Genomic DNA, 15030 nt, shown 5'->3' with positions numbered 1-15030 from the left:
TAGTGTGATGTCATATTTTAATATTCTAAGAAGTCCCAAGCTCACATTCTTAAGTGACATCTCTAGATGTATGTTGTTGTTGTTCAGTTGCCCAGTTGTGTCAGACTCTTTGTGACCCCATGGACTGCAGCACTCTAGGCCTTCCTGTCCCTCACTATCTCCCCAGATTTGCCCAGATTCATGTCCATTGCCTCAGTGATGCCATCCAGCCATCTTATCCTCTGATATCTTCTTCTCCTTCTAAATACCTAAATAGCTAATATCTAATTATCTCTAGATTTATAAATAATCTTAAATTAATCCATTAAAAAACATGTATGGAGACCAAACACAGCACATTTACAGAGTAGTTTTACTTTGTGGGTTATCATTTTGCAACTTTTACTATAGGATGATTTCATGATCAAGAAAAAAAATGTCTAAAGGAACTTAATTGAGTATCATGGCTGATGATGAAGAGGGCAGTGAAATCCTTAGGCAACTCAAAGAAACTTCACCAGTTTTAAAGTTTTACCCATAAGTATGGCTTGACTATGCATTTGGAGCTGGCCCAGTGTATGGTCTGAAGCCATAAACTTTCAAAAGGAAAGAGACATTTTGTCTTCTTGAAGCATACGGTTTCTGTGGTCCATGAAAGCAAAAATCACAGAGAAAAGGAAGGTAAAAATAGCTAAGATCTTCTCAGATGGCTCCATGATAAAGAATCTGCCTGCCAAGCAGGAGACCCGGGTTCAATCTCTGGTCTAGGAAGATCCCCTGGAGATGGAAATGACAACCCACACCAGTATTCTTGCCTGGGAAATCCCATGGACAGAGGAGCCTGGAGGGCTACATCTGTGGGGTCACAAAAGAGTTGGACACGACATAGCGACTAAACAACAGCAACAACAAAAAATAGCCAGAGACTTTCACAGATGGCGGCAACCTGCAGAGAAATTCAAATTCCTCACCTATAGTTTGTGGAGTCCTGAAAACTCATATAATTCAACCGCACACTTGCCTTCTGCTCCCTCATTCTGGGACCAGAAACACACTAGGAATTTATCTTGAGAAATGTTTAAAATTATATTTGTGTAAAGCAGTGACTATACATCTCCATTTCCATTTAGATAACCTACAAAAGCATCATTGTTTCAGTTCAGTTCAGTTCAGTTCACTCGCTCAGTCGTGTCGGACTCTCTGCGACCCCATGAATCGCAGCACGCCAGGCCTCCTTGTTCATTATCAACTCCTGGAGCCAGGCCTCCCTGTTCATTACCAACTCCCGGAGTTCACTCAAACTCATGTCCATCGAGTCGGTAATGCTATTCAGCCATCTCTCCTCTGTTGTCCCCTTCTCCTCCTGCCCCCAATCCCTCCCAGCATCAGAGTCTTTTCCAATGAGTCAGCTATTCGCATGAGGTGGCCAAAGTATTGGAGTTTCAGCTTTAGCATCAGTCCTTCCAATGGACACCCAGGACTGATTTCCTTTAGGATGGACTGGTTGGATCTCCTTGCAGTCCAAGGGACTCTTAAGAGTCTTCTCCAACACCACAATTCAAAAGCATCAATTCTTTGGCACTCAGTTTTATTCACAGTTCAACTCTCATCCATACATGACCACTGGAAAAGCCATAGCCTTGACTAGATGGACCTTTGTTGGCAAAGTAATGTCTCTGCTTTTGAATATGCTATCTAGGTTGATCATAACTTTCCTTCCAAGGAGTAAGTGTCTTTTAATTTCATGGCTGCAATCACTATCTGCAGTGATTTTGGAGCCCCCCAAAATAAAGTCTGACACTCTTTTCCTATCTATTTCCCAAGAAATGATGGGACCAGATGCCATGATCTTAGTTTTCTGAATGTTGAGCTTTAAGCCAACTTTTTCACTCTCCCTTCACTTTCATCAAGAGGCTTTTCAGTTCCTCTTCACTTTCTGCCATAAGGGTGATGTCATCTGCATATCTGAGGTTATTGATATTTCTCCCAGCAATCTCGATTCCAGCTTGTGTTTCTTCCAGTCCAGCATTTCTCATGATGTACTCTGCATAGAAGTTAAATAACCAGGGTGACAATATACAGCCTTGACATACTCCTTTTCCTATTTGGAACCAATCTCTTGTTCCATGTCCAGTTCTAACTGTTGTTGCCTGACCTGCATATAGGTTTCTCAAGAGGCAGGTCAGGTGGTTTGGTATTCCCATCTCTTTCAGAATTTTCCACAGTTTATTGTGATCCATGCAGTCAAGGCTTTGGCATGGTCAATAAAGCAGAAATAGATGTTTTTCTGGAACTCTCTTGCTTTTTCCATGATCCAATGGATGTTGGCAATTTGATCTCTGATTCCTCTGCCTTTTCTAAAACCAGCTTGAACATCTGGACATTCATGGTTCACATTTTGCTGAAGCCTCGCTTGGAAAATTCTGATCATTACTTTACTCAGTTCAGTTCCATTCAATTTAAATAAGCAAACATTCTCCGGTGCCTTTCTAAAGACTGTACATGGTGATTGTTGCTATAAAAATCGTTTGAATTAAATGATGCATAGGGTTTGCCTATAATGAGAGGAATACATTTTCTTCCTCTTTTCTTCCATATCACCTGGGATCACTCCCTCCTCTTTGGGGCCACTATGGAGGAGGGTCCTAGAGAATCACTTGCAATTAGTAGCCTTCCATAGAGTATTGCGGGAGATGGAATTGGCAACCCACTCCAGTATTCTTGCCTAGAGAATCCCGTGGACAGAGGACCCTGGTGGGCTGCTGTCTATCGGGTCACACAGAGTCAGACATGACTGAAGTGACTTAGCAGCAGCAGCAGTAGAGTATTGCAATGTATTATGTCTATTTCATATTACAACCTTGACTGCAAGCTTATGCAGGAGAAGAACTGAGTTTAAAGCTTCTTTTTTTTCACTTCAAGGACCCAGGATGGGTTGGCTCTTCGGGATTTTCTCAATTACTCCATGTTGGTCCAAGGACCAGCCGACATCTTTGGTTTGTGAAGGACATTTGCCGTTGGGGTTTGCACAGAAAGGGGCACAAATGGATGATTGGTCGAACTTCATTCGTTGTTAGTCACTCAGTCGTGTCTGACTCTTTATGACCTCTTTACGACTTTATGGACTGTAGCCCGCCAGGCTCCTCTGTCCATGGGCTTCTCCAGGCAAGAATACTGGAGTGGGTTGCCATTTCCTTCTCCAGGAAGAACTTCATACTTTGGTCATTATTCCTCCTAAGGTAGGAAGAAGGTTCGCTCTCCTTCATGGAAAGATCTATTATTTAGTCTGGCTGGCTGTGTTCAGAATTTTAGGGGAAATTCCAACAAGTTGTAGCTTCTAGGGAGTAAATTCTACAGAAAATGGTTACAGATTTGAAAGTCTGGGGGTTTGGGGGAGGCATGGCTTTTCTTAATGCTGTGAAATGTAAGAAAATAACAGTGAAGTATGTTCCACGTTGTTCCAAACTTGAAAACTGACAGTGAAATCCACCACGAGAGAGAATTAATCTGCTTTCAAAATTTATTAAGACTGAGTTTCTCAGTAGGTGAAAATGGCAGGATATGCCTCAGAGCTGACAAGAATTGCCTCGCCGTTCAGAACAGGGAAAAAGAAAAGTGTAGGAAAAAGGCACACCTGGAACTCAGTGTGGGCCCACACATACTGGAATTTTAACCAACTTTAGTGAAACCCTGTGAATTATCAAAGCTCTTAATTAATGCATTTAACACTTCTATGAGGCAAATTAGTCCTTTCAATCCCATTTATACTGAAGACAGAGGAATTAAACAGCTCAGAGTCATAGAATCTGAGAGAAACAGACTTGGCCAGAAGTCAGCCTTACCTGAGATTCTTTGCAGGATTAAACGCAGGGCTTACTCCCATAGAGTCCGTTTCACACAACTTCATTTATGATGCTCTGGTCAGCATTCCTTCTGCTCCTTCTGAGGAATGACTGGGAGCCTGTAGACTAGAACCAGAATCAATGAGAATGAAGACTTTGTTTCAGTTTCACAGAAAAGCAGGACTTAGAAATTTCAGATGACCTCATTAGAGCTGAGTCTTATTTTTATACCTGCCAAGAAAGAAAAGAAGGCTTAAGACCCTAGATTGTCTCATTAGGCAGCTTCATAGTTCATCACCTTGGATTCTTTGCTCTCAACAACCCTCTGACAGAGATCTATTAACTCCATTTTACAGATGAGTAAGCCACAGCTCAGAGAGGTTAAATAAATATCTGAAGCTAATAAGTGACATTACTGTAATCTGAAATGATCCCAGAGTCCACCATCTTTGCAAGACACTGCTCAGCTTCCGCATAACAGTTAATAAGCTGTGCAACCTTGGAAAAATCATTTCACCTCTTTGGATCTCCATAAAATTGAGCGAGTTGGAATAATATCTTGGCATATCTAAGATGTCTGTGGCTCTGGAGGGGAGGTAATTTGACACATTAGAGACCAACCCTGTACAGAACTGTGGAGCATCTGAAATTTCATCCCACTCGAAAGCCAACAAATGAGCCTGCCACTGTTCCATACCTCTTGCCAGAAATCATGTGATTCCTAGGTCAGAGACAAAGGGTTTATTATTCACAGCACAACAGGCTCAGGAGTTTCATGGTTGTATCAGTGCCTCTTGCTCCCCCAGTCCTACAAAGGTGATGTGAAGGGCTCCCAGTGTGTGCTTCACAGACTGGGTTTGGGTCATTGCTGAGAACTCAAGTTTAGGAAGCCCCTAGTGTTGTAAGAGGCTGCTTACAAGCCTATTTAGCAAGTCTCCCCAACATTTTCCCCAGAGGGAGAGACTACTCAGTCAGGAAACAAATCTGCCTTTTTTTTTTTTTTTAATCTTAGAAGGAGACTCTACCACTCCCTTTCAAAGTTGTTTGCTACACCGACATCCTTAAAAGAACCTTCCAGAACAAAAGCTGAAAGCAGATGTGTAGAAATGTCAGGAGGAATCGCCTCTCAACAAACTGTACTGAAAACTGAATCACTGGGGCAGGGTTAAAGACTTTGATCTTAGGTTCATATCAGACCTAGTCGAGCAAAACTTAACTGAGAGTTTACTCTGTGTCAGGCACTAAGTTAAATATGGTAGATAAAGAGATGGAAGACAAATTAGCACAGGCAAAATTATCCCACTGGAAATAAGGCCTGGATAATATGTAGCCCTTCCCTAGTGGCTCAGTTGGTAAAGAATCTGCCTACATTGCAGAAGATCTGGGTTTGATCTCTGAGTTGGGAAGATCCCCTAGAGAAGGAAATGGCAACCCACTCCAGGACCCTTGCTTGGAGAATTCCATGGACAGAGGAGCGGGGCAGGCTACACTTCATGGGGTTGCAGAGTCGGAGATGACAGGGCAACTAACTTAATGTGTAGCACAGGTTCATAAATGAGCAAATAGGCATATTTAAGGTAGTCTTTGGGTTAGAGAAAGTTGACACCGGAGCCAAGTCTTTAGAATTTCCAAGAGTTTGGGACTGTAGAGAGATGAAATGCTAGGTAGAAGGACTAGATTGAGCAAAGTGCGTGCTGAAAGATGTTTATTGTTGTTCAGTCACTAAGTCATGTCTGACCCTTTGCAACCCCATGGACTGCAGCACACCAGGCTTCTCTGTCTTCCACCATCACTGGAAGTTTGCTCAACTTCATGTCCATTGAGTTAGTGATGCTTTCTAACCATCTCATCTTCTGCCACCCCCTTCTCCTTCTGCCTTCAATCTTTCCCAGCATCGGGATCTTTTCCAGTGAAGCAGTTTTGCACACTGAGTGGCCAAAGTATTGGAAAGATGTTCCTAAACATAAGTTCTGCCTTGTGAAAATGTCAAGTATAGAAAAAGGAGATGGGCTGCATGCTCTCAGCTAAATCAGCAAGGCCTGGGAATGAAGGCTCTTGTACACAAGAATGCTTAGATAATTATCTTGAAAAAAAAAAGAGAGAGAGAGTGAGAGAGAGAGAGGCTGGGGTAGTTGAAGATAATTCTGGATAGTATAAGGAGAATGGATTGCAGAGTTCAATACAGAGGACAAAGAGACCAGTTAAGAGGCTGCTGCTTTTCTCAAAGAAAGGAATGAACTAGAACACTGACAGTTGGGCTAGGGAAAAAAGACACAATGACTCAGCATCCTAGACTCAGTAAATGCACTCTCTTGGGCAAACAGTCCCAGTGACTTGTGAGAAAATGTTGCTATCTCTGATAACAGTAAAATTAGGGGAAAAAAAAAATTCTTAACTACTCCAAGATATCAACTGGTGATTAATCAAAACAAATAAAGCTTCTGGAGTCAGGAAAACTTGTGTTTAAATGAAAGCTCTAGAAACTCTGTGATTAAGAAAATGTTGCTTAATTTCTCTGACCCTAAATTTCCTTAAGTGTAAGAAGGGGGAAGACAGTAACAGTTTTCACATGAAGTTGTTGTAAGTATGAAATGAGGGGCAACATAAAAATGTATAAAATTCTTGGTACAGTTTCTGGCATATAGTAAATCCCCCCAAATATTAGGTTTTTTAATTTAAGCCAGGAAACTGCCATTACATGTACACTCTGAAATCCAAACAACACTAAGATGGCTTTAATTTGTAAATCATTTATGATTTTTAAGTTCATCAAACAAATGTTCTAGGCATCCTAGATCATGTTTAAATGCACTCACATACTATTCCTACTGAATCACTAAAGACACTGCCCAAGGACACACACACTATTTGCAGCTACCTCAAGTGCTACAGTTAACAAAATCTCATTTCTATAAAAATGAGACAAACTTCTGTTTCCATGAATTATAATCAGCTTTTCCTCCAATTAGTGTGAATTAATAAAGAATAATAACTTACTGAAACCTAAGGTTTTTTCAAAAGAATAAAATAGCTTTTCTGTTAGCTTGAACTCTGTTAACTCTCTAGATATCATTTCACTCTCATTTTCTTGTAATTCTGTTATTTCACCTGGCAGTGCATGGGCACTGCTGGAACCAAGCTGCTTCAACCAAACAAGCTAGGGTCAAGTTTCCACTCTGCTTGTATAGCTTTGAAGAAATTAAAACCTCTGAACTTCAGTTTGCTCATTACATTCCTCCTGTCTGCTTCCCAGAGTCGAAGATTACATAAAGGCACAATGAGTGAGATAATTCCTTTCCATTCCTATATCTAAACATATAAAAGAAAAAGAAAAACACAAGCTCCCAGGGTCCTTATGGTTTTGGCTCAGAGAGTCCTTGTTTTACTGCACCCATCATGGTGTCTCTGGCCTCACTTCCTCCTGGATCAGCTGCCTAATTCTCTTAAAGTTCTAAGTTCAGTTTCATGAAACATGAAATTTATCTAGCTCATGTATGTGAATGAGGCCATTGCATAAAGACTCACCTTCAACCATGGACTCACTGGTCTTTGGTCAAATACCCACCCTAGAGCAAATGTTGTTGATGCTGTTGTTCAGTTACTAAGTTATATCCGACTCTGTGCACAAATACTCACACTAGAAAAATCTTAAAATTTACATGGAACTGAAAACTCCCCAAATAGCCAAAGCAATTCTGGGGGAAAAAGAACAAAGCAGGAGATATAAGATTCAATGATTTCTAATTATCATACAAAACTATGATAATCAAAACAGCATAATATTGGCAGAAAAACATAGATCTACGAAAAACAATTGAGAGCTCAGAAATAAACCCACACATATGTAGACAATTAATTTACAACAAAGGAGCAAAGAACATACCACGGAGGGAGGACAGTCTTGTCAATAAATGGTGTTGGGGAAACTGGACAGCCACATGTAAGAGAATAAAACTAGACCACTATCTCATACCATGCACAAAAATCAACTCAAAATTGATTGAAGACTTGAAAGTAAGATCTAAAACCAGAAGACCCCTAGAAGAAAACTTAGGTATATGCTCTTTGACATGAATCTTACCAATATCTTTCTGGATACATCTTCTCAGGCAAGGGAAACAAAAGTAAAAAATAATCAAATGAGACTACGTCAAACTAAAAAGCTTTTGCACAGCAAAGAAAACCATCAACAAAATGAAAAGGCAACCTTTTGGAGAAGATATCTACAAATCACATATCTAATAAGGGATTCATATACAAAATGTATAAAGAACTCATACAAATCAGCATCAAACATACAAACTACCTGATTAAAAAATGGAAAGAGGATTTGTTAGACATTTATTTTTCCAAAGATGATGTACAGATGGCCAAAGACATATGAAGAGATATCCAATATAACTAATAATTAGGGAAATGCAAGTCAAACTACAATGGAATATTACCTCACACCTGTTTAAGTGTTATCAAAAAGGCAAGAAATAACAAATAGCAGAGAGTATCTGGAGAAAAGGGAACTCTCATACACTGTTGGTGGGAGTGTAAATTTGTGCAGCTACTTCACATACAGAAAGCCACTGTATCATATGGAAAACAGTATGGAGATTTTTCAAAAAATCAAGAATAGAACTACTATACAATCCAAGCTATTCCATTTCTGGGTATTTATCCAAAGAATATGAAAACACTAATTCAAAAATATAAAATGCTGGAGAGGATGTAGAGAGAAGGGAACCCTCCTACATTGTTGTTGGGAATGTAAATTGGTACAGGCACTATGGAGAAGAGTATGGAGGTTCCTTAAAAAATTAAAAATAAAGCTACCATATGAGCCTGCATCACCACTCCTGAGCATATATCAAGAAGAAAATGCAGTCCAAAGAACACATGCACCCCACTGTTCATGGTAGCGCTGTTCACAATAGCCAAGATATGGAAGCAGCCTAAATGTCCATCAACAGAGGAATGGGTAAAGTAGCACATATATAAAATGGAATATTACTCAGCAATTAAAGAGAATAAAATAATGCCATTTGCAGCAACATGGATGGGCCTAGAGATTGTCATCCAAGGATGGGCCTAGAGTGACGTAAGACAGAGAAGGAGAAATATCATGACATGCTTATATATGGAATCTAAAGTGAAGTGATACAGATGAAATTATTTATAAAACCAAACAGACTCACAGACTTAAAGAACAAACTTATGGTTACTGGGGTGGAAAGATGATGCGAAGGGTTAGTTGGGGAGTATGGGATCAAATTACACACTGCTATATTTAAAATGGATAACCAACAAACACCTACTGTATAGCACATGAAACTCTGCTCAGTGTAACATGGCAGACTGAATGGGAGTAGGGTTTGGGGGAGAATCAATATATGTAAGGGTTTCCCAAGTGGAGCTAGTGGTAGAGAACCCACCTGCCAATGCAGGTGACATAGGAGACGCAGGTTCAATCCCTGGGTCACGAAGATCCCTGGGTCGGGAAGATCCCCTGGAGGATGTCATGGGAATCCACTCCGGTGTTCTTGCCTGGAGAATCCCCATGGACAGAAGAGCCTGGTGGGCTACAGTCCATAGGGTTGCAAAGAGTCAGACACGACTGAGCACGCACGCACGCAGATACATGTATATGTATGGCTGAGTCTCTTTGCTGTCCACCTGAAACCATCAGAACATTGTTAATCAACTATACTCCAATATAAAATAAAAAGTTTAAAATAAAATATATATGTATACATATACATGCACCCCTATGTTTACTACAACATTGTTTACATTAGCCAAGATGTGGAAACAACTTAAGTGCCCCTCAATATATGAATGGATGAAAATATATGTGTATATATATATATATATATCTGAATACTGCTGCTGCTAAGTTGCTTCAGTCGTGTCTGACTCGGTGCGACCCCATAGACGGCAGCCCAGCAGGTTCCCCCATCCCTGGGATTCTCCAGGCAAGAACACTGGAGTGGGTTGCCATTTCCTTCTCCAATGCATGAAAGTGAAAAGTGAAAGTGAAGTCATTCAGTCGTATCTGACTCTTAGCGACCCCATGGACTGCAGCCTACCAGGATCCTCCATCCATGGGATTTTCCAGGCAAGAGTACTGGAGTGGGGTGCTCAGCCACAATAAAAGAAGAAAGCTTGCCACTTGTTACAACATAGATGGACTTTGAGGGTATTATGCTAAATGAAATGAGTCAGATGGAGAGAGACAAATGCCATATGATTTCACTCATATCTGGAATATGGAAAATAAAAGAAACATCATATATTAACAAACCAAACCAAATAAAAACAAACGCACAGAAGAAGAGAAGAAAGTAGCGGTGACCAGAAGGGAAGGGGAGTGCGGTCAATAGGGAAAAGAGGTGGACAATATGGTTACAGGTGGAAACTGAACCATTGAAGGTGAGCATGCTATAGAGTACTGTGCGTGCTTGCTAAGCAATTCACTTTTGCCATGTTAGACTCTTTGTGACCCTATGGACTGTAGCACTACAGAATTCTAAACATAATATGGCACACATGAAATTTACATAGTTGGACAAACCAAGAAAAATCAAACAAACAAACAAACAAAAACCCAGTAGGAGTCCCTGATGATTAGACAAAAAGGAAGTGCTAGGAATGGCTTCCTTTCTTCACCATACCCTACACATCCATTTCTGACTGGGACAATATGGAGTTTGGGCTGCTTCCTTCATAAAAGCTTATAATTAAATATGCCCAGGCTTATAGTACTATTTTCCCTCTATTTTCTAGCTTTAAGTTATTTCCTTAGGCTAAAGTCCCAGAAACAAATTTACTAGGTAAATCTGGATATGGATCAATTTTCATGACTTCTAGAATGAATTGCCAATGTCCAACACCATGGGCAGGACATACATGAATATTCCAGTTTTATTATACCTTTGCTTATATTGTACATTGCATTTTCAGTTTCTTTTCATCTCCCTTACTCATCATCATACATCTCTAAGTATTAAGACACTTTACTGTGTCTGTTTATCAAACATGCCTACAAATAACAGGGAAAAACCAAAAGTTGCTGGTGGACACTAAACTGCAAGTGATTACTCTAGAGAATGATTTGAGTCTCCAGTTAAAAATAAGGAAGAGAAAATAATCTCATAAAGTAGCTCTTATTTTTCAATTCCTTCCACCAAGACAAGCCTGAACAGACTGTACACAGTTTCAAACTTAGTTATTCCAGCTCTCTAGCTCCAAGTAGGGATTTGACAAAATTTTATGGAGCATTATTCTATATTGCATAGTGCGAGTTCCGGCATTTATCTAGAACGAAGGAGGCAGAATTGGAGGAAGCAGAAGCACTATTAGAATTTCAAGACAGGCACAATTTGTTCTGAAACTGTCAGGCTGCTTCTTCGAGAAGCTCTGTGTAACCTGATAATTAGCTTATGACTGAACTGTTCAGATTCATGATGAGTTTTACCAGGTCCCTCTCCTTTCCAAGTTCTACTAAAGATGACTGATTTCAGTTATAAAGTCTGAACCACTAAGAGTCTCTCCAGCTCTGATATGTAATTCATACAAAAATATTACTTGAAAATTAAATATAAGATGAAAGTACAGGTATCCCCCTGAGACAGATGACTAACACTAACTTATTTTATGGTTGTTTCAAAAGCTTGATGCATAGAATGTGCCAGATTTCTAAATCAAGCATCTGAAAATATTCCTCTCACTGTATTCTTAACTACATACTTGTCTAAACCTCCGTCATCTCTTGGGTTACTACAGTAACAGCATCCTCGCTGGGATATCTGCCTCCACCCTAATTCTAGTAACCAGAGTGATTTTTTAGATTAACACTTTGTTTGTTTAGGGCCGTTTTAGGTTCACAGCAACATTTAAAAGAGGTTATACAGATTTCCCATATACCACCACCTCCATGCATGCCTGCTGCTACTGCTAAGTCGCTTCAGTTGTGTCCGACTCTGCGCAACCCCAGAGATGGTAGCCCACCAGGCTCCCCCGTCCCTGGGATTCTCCAGGCAAGAACACTGGAGTGGGCTGCCATTGCCTTCTCCAATGCATGAAAGTAAAAAGTGAAAGTGAAGTCGAGCAGTCGTGTGCGACTCAGTGACCCCATGGACTGCAGCCTACCAGGCTCCTCCATCCATGGGATTTTCCAGGCAAGAGTACTGGAGTGGGGTGCCATTGCCTTCTCCACCATGCATGCCTAGCCTTTCCCATAATTAATATCCCCCACCTGTGGCTCAGACGGTAAAGAATCTGCCTGCAATGTGGGAGATCTGGGTTTGATCCCTGGGTCAGGAAGACCCACTGGAGAAGGGAGTGGCTGCACACTCCAGTATTCTTGCCTGGAGAATTCCATGGACAGAGGACTGGCGGGCTACAGTTCACGGGGTCACAAAGAGTCAGACACAACTGAGTGACTAACACTAACATTTTCACCAGAGTGGTATACTTATTACAATTAATGAAACTGTTCTGACACAAATAATCACCCAAAGCCCACACTTTATATTATAGTTCATTCCTGGTTTGTACATTCTGTGGGTTTGGACAAGTCTATGATATCTATTCCTCAGACTTCTCAAGAACAAATATAAAGCAATGCTTCAGTGGGAATTTTATAAATAACTCAAGGACATAGGACAAACCATTATTCAAGTAACAAGGCTGGTTTTGAACATGTATTAATAAGAACTCAAGGAATATCATATTCTTGAGCTCTTTCTGAAGAATATATTAAAAGATGGGCTCTAAGAAACTAAAGATTGACTGGGAGAAAGTTTAATTTATTCCAATAAAGACATAAACTCTTTTACTATGGGTTTTCCTGGTAGCTCAGATGGTAAAGAATCCGCCTGCAATGCAGAAGACCCGGGTTTGATCCCTGGGTTGGGAAGATTCCCTGGAGAAGGGAATGGAAACCCAGAGGAGCCTGGTGGGCTACAGTCCATGGAATTGCAAAAAGTCAGATATAATTAGCAACTATACATTTTTTTCTTTTTTCTTTTCTTTTACTATAATTGGGCAAGTTGATACTAAAATCCATATGGAGAAAGTAAACATATTGTAATAGTTATAACAATATTGTAAAAGAAAGACCATGCAGAGGGAGAACCAGTTTTTTTCCTAAGTTTTTTTTTTTTTTTTTAGTTTCTTTTTTAACTTTATTTTTAATTGGAGGATAATTGCCTTACAATATTGTGTTGGCTTCTGCCATACAACAATGTGAATCAGCCATAAGTATACATACATCTACTCCTTCTTGAACCTGTTCCCCACTACCCACCCAATCTTACCCCTCTAGATTGTAAAAGAACACTAGGTTGAGCTCCCTATATTACAGGGCAACTTCCTATAATTCCCATTATAGATAGCAACTCCCATTAACTATATATTGTCTGTATGATAACGTATATGTGTCAATGCTACTCTCTAAATTTATTCCACCCTCTCCTTTCTCTTCTGTGTTGAAACTTTGCTCTCTATATCTGCCTATCTATTTCTGTCTTGTAAATAGGTTCATTAGCACCATTTTTTCTAGGTTCGATATATATATATACATACACACACATATCAGTTCAGTTCAGTTCAGTTGCTCAGTCATGTCCGACTCTTTGCGACCCCATGAATTGCAGCATGCCAGGCCTCCCTGTCCATCACCAACTCCCGGAGTTCACTCAGACTCACGCCCATCGAGTCAGTGATGCCATCCAGCCATCTCATCCTTGGTCGTCCCCTTCTCCTCCTGCCCCCAATCCCTCCTAGCATCAGAGTTTTTTCCAATGAGTCAACACTTCGCATGAGGTGGCCAAAGTACTGGAGTTTCAGCTTCAGCATCATTCTTTCCAAAGAAATCCCAGGGCTCAACTCCTTCAGAATGGACTGGTTGGATCTCCTTGCAGTCCAAGGGACTCTCAAGAGTCTTCTCCAACACCACAGTTCAAAAGCATCAATTCTTCAGCGCTCAGCCTTCTTCACAGTCCAACTCTCACATCCGTACATGACTACCGGAAAACCTTGACTAGACAGACCTTAGTAGGCAAAGTAATGTCTCTGCTTTTGAATATGCTATCTAGGTTGGTCATAGCTTTTCTTCCAAGGAGTAAGCGTCTTTTAATTTCATGGCTGCAGTCACCATCTGCAGTGATTTTGGAGCCCAAAAAAATAAAGTCTGACACTGTTTCCACTGTTTTCCCGTCTATTACCCATGCAATGATGGGACCGGATGCCATGATCTTTGTTTTCTGAATGTTGAGCTTTAAGCCAACTTTTTCACTCTCCTCTTTTAATTTCATCAAGAGGCTTTTTAGTTCCTCTTCACTTTGTGCCATAAGGGTGGTGTCATCTGCATATCTGAGGTGATTGATATTTCTCCCAGCAATCTTGATTCCAGCTTATGTTTCTTCCAGTCCAGCGTTTCTCATGATGTACTCTGCATTGATGTTAAATAAGCAGGGTGACAATATACAGCCTTGATGTACTCCTTTTCCCATTTGGAACCAGTCTGTTGTTCCATGTCCAGTTCTAACTGTTGCTTCCTGACGTGCATACAGATTTCTCAAGAGGCAGGTCAGGTGGTCTGGTATTCCCATCTCTTTCAGAATTTTCCACAGTTTATTGTGATCCACACAGTCAAAGGCTTTGGCATAGTCAATAAAGCAGAAATAGATGTTTTTCTGGAACTCTCTTGCTTTTTCCATGATCCAGCGGATATTGGCAATTTAATCTCTGGTTCCTCTGCCTTTTCTAAAATCAACTTGAACATCATATATGTGTGTGTTAATATATGATATTTGTTTTTCTTTTTCTGACTTTCTTCACTCTGTATAACTGGCTCTAGGTTCATCCATGTCACTAGAACAGACTCAAATGTGTTCCTTTTTGTGTCTGAGTAATATTCCATCATTCACATGTACTGTAAATTGATACAGCCTCTATGGAGCAAAGTATGAAGACTCTTTAAAGAACTAGGAATAAACTACCATATGACCTCACTACTGGGCATATACGCTGAGAAAACCATAACTGAAAAAGATGTATGTACCCACAATGTTCATAGCAGCACTATTTACAATAGAGAAGACATGGAAGCAACTTTGATGTCCATTGACAGATGAATGGCTAAAGAAGTTGTGGGACAACTGAAACATACAGCCATGCCTACTAACCCATGCTAATGTATGAATAGACAGAATGC

At 40.3% G+C, this 15030-nt stretch overlaps 1 long non-coding RNA gene across 1 annotated transcript in view; it reads right to left on the bottom strand.

Annotated features, from left to right (window-relative positions):
* The window catches only part of LOC120851929, a 32148-nt gene that overhangs the window by 3678 nt on the left and 13440 nt on the right, over positions 1–15030 (bottom strand). Inside the window, exon 2 of the long non-coding RNA XR_005718442.1 lies at positions 3822–3940. This is a non-coding gene — a long non-coding RNA (uncharacterized LOC120851929). The remainder of the gene's footprint in view (positions 1–3821; positions 3941–15030) is intronic.

This window comes from Oryx dammah, unplaced genomic scaffold (assembly GCF_014754425.2).
Source record: "Oryx dammah isolate SB20612 unplaced genomic scaffold, SCBI_Odam_1.1 HiC_scaffold_25, whole genome shotgun sequence".
In the NCBI taxonomy this organism is placed as follows: domain Eukaryota; kingdom Metazoa; phylum Chordata; class Mammalia; order Artiodactyla; family Bovidae; genus Oryx; species Oryx dammah.
Note: the sequence above shows the minus strand (reverse complement) of the source record. Positions and strands in the feature narration are given on the sequence as shown.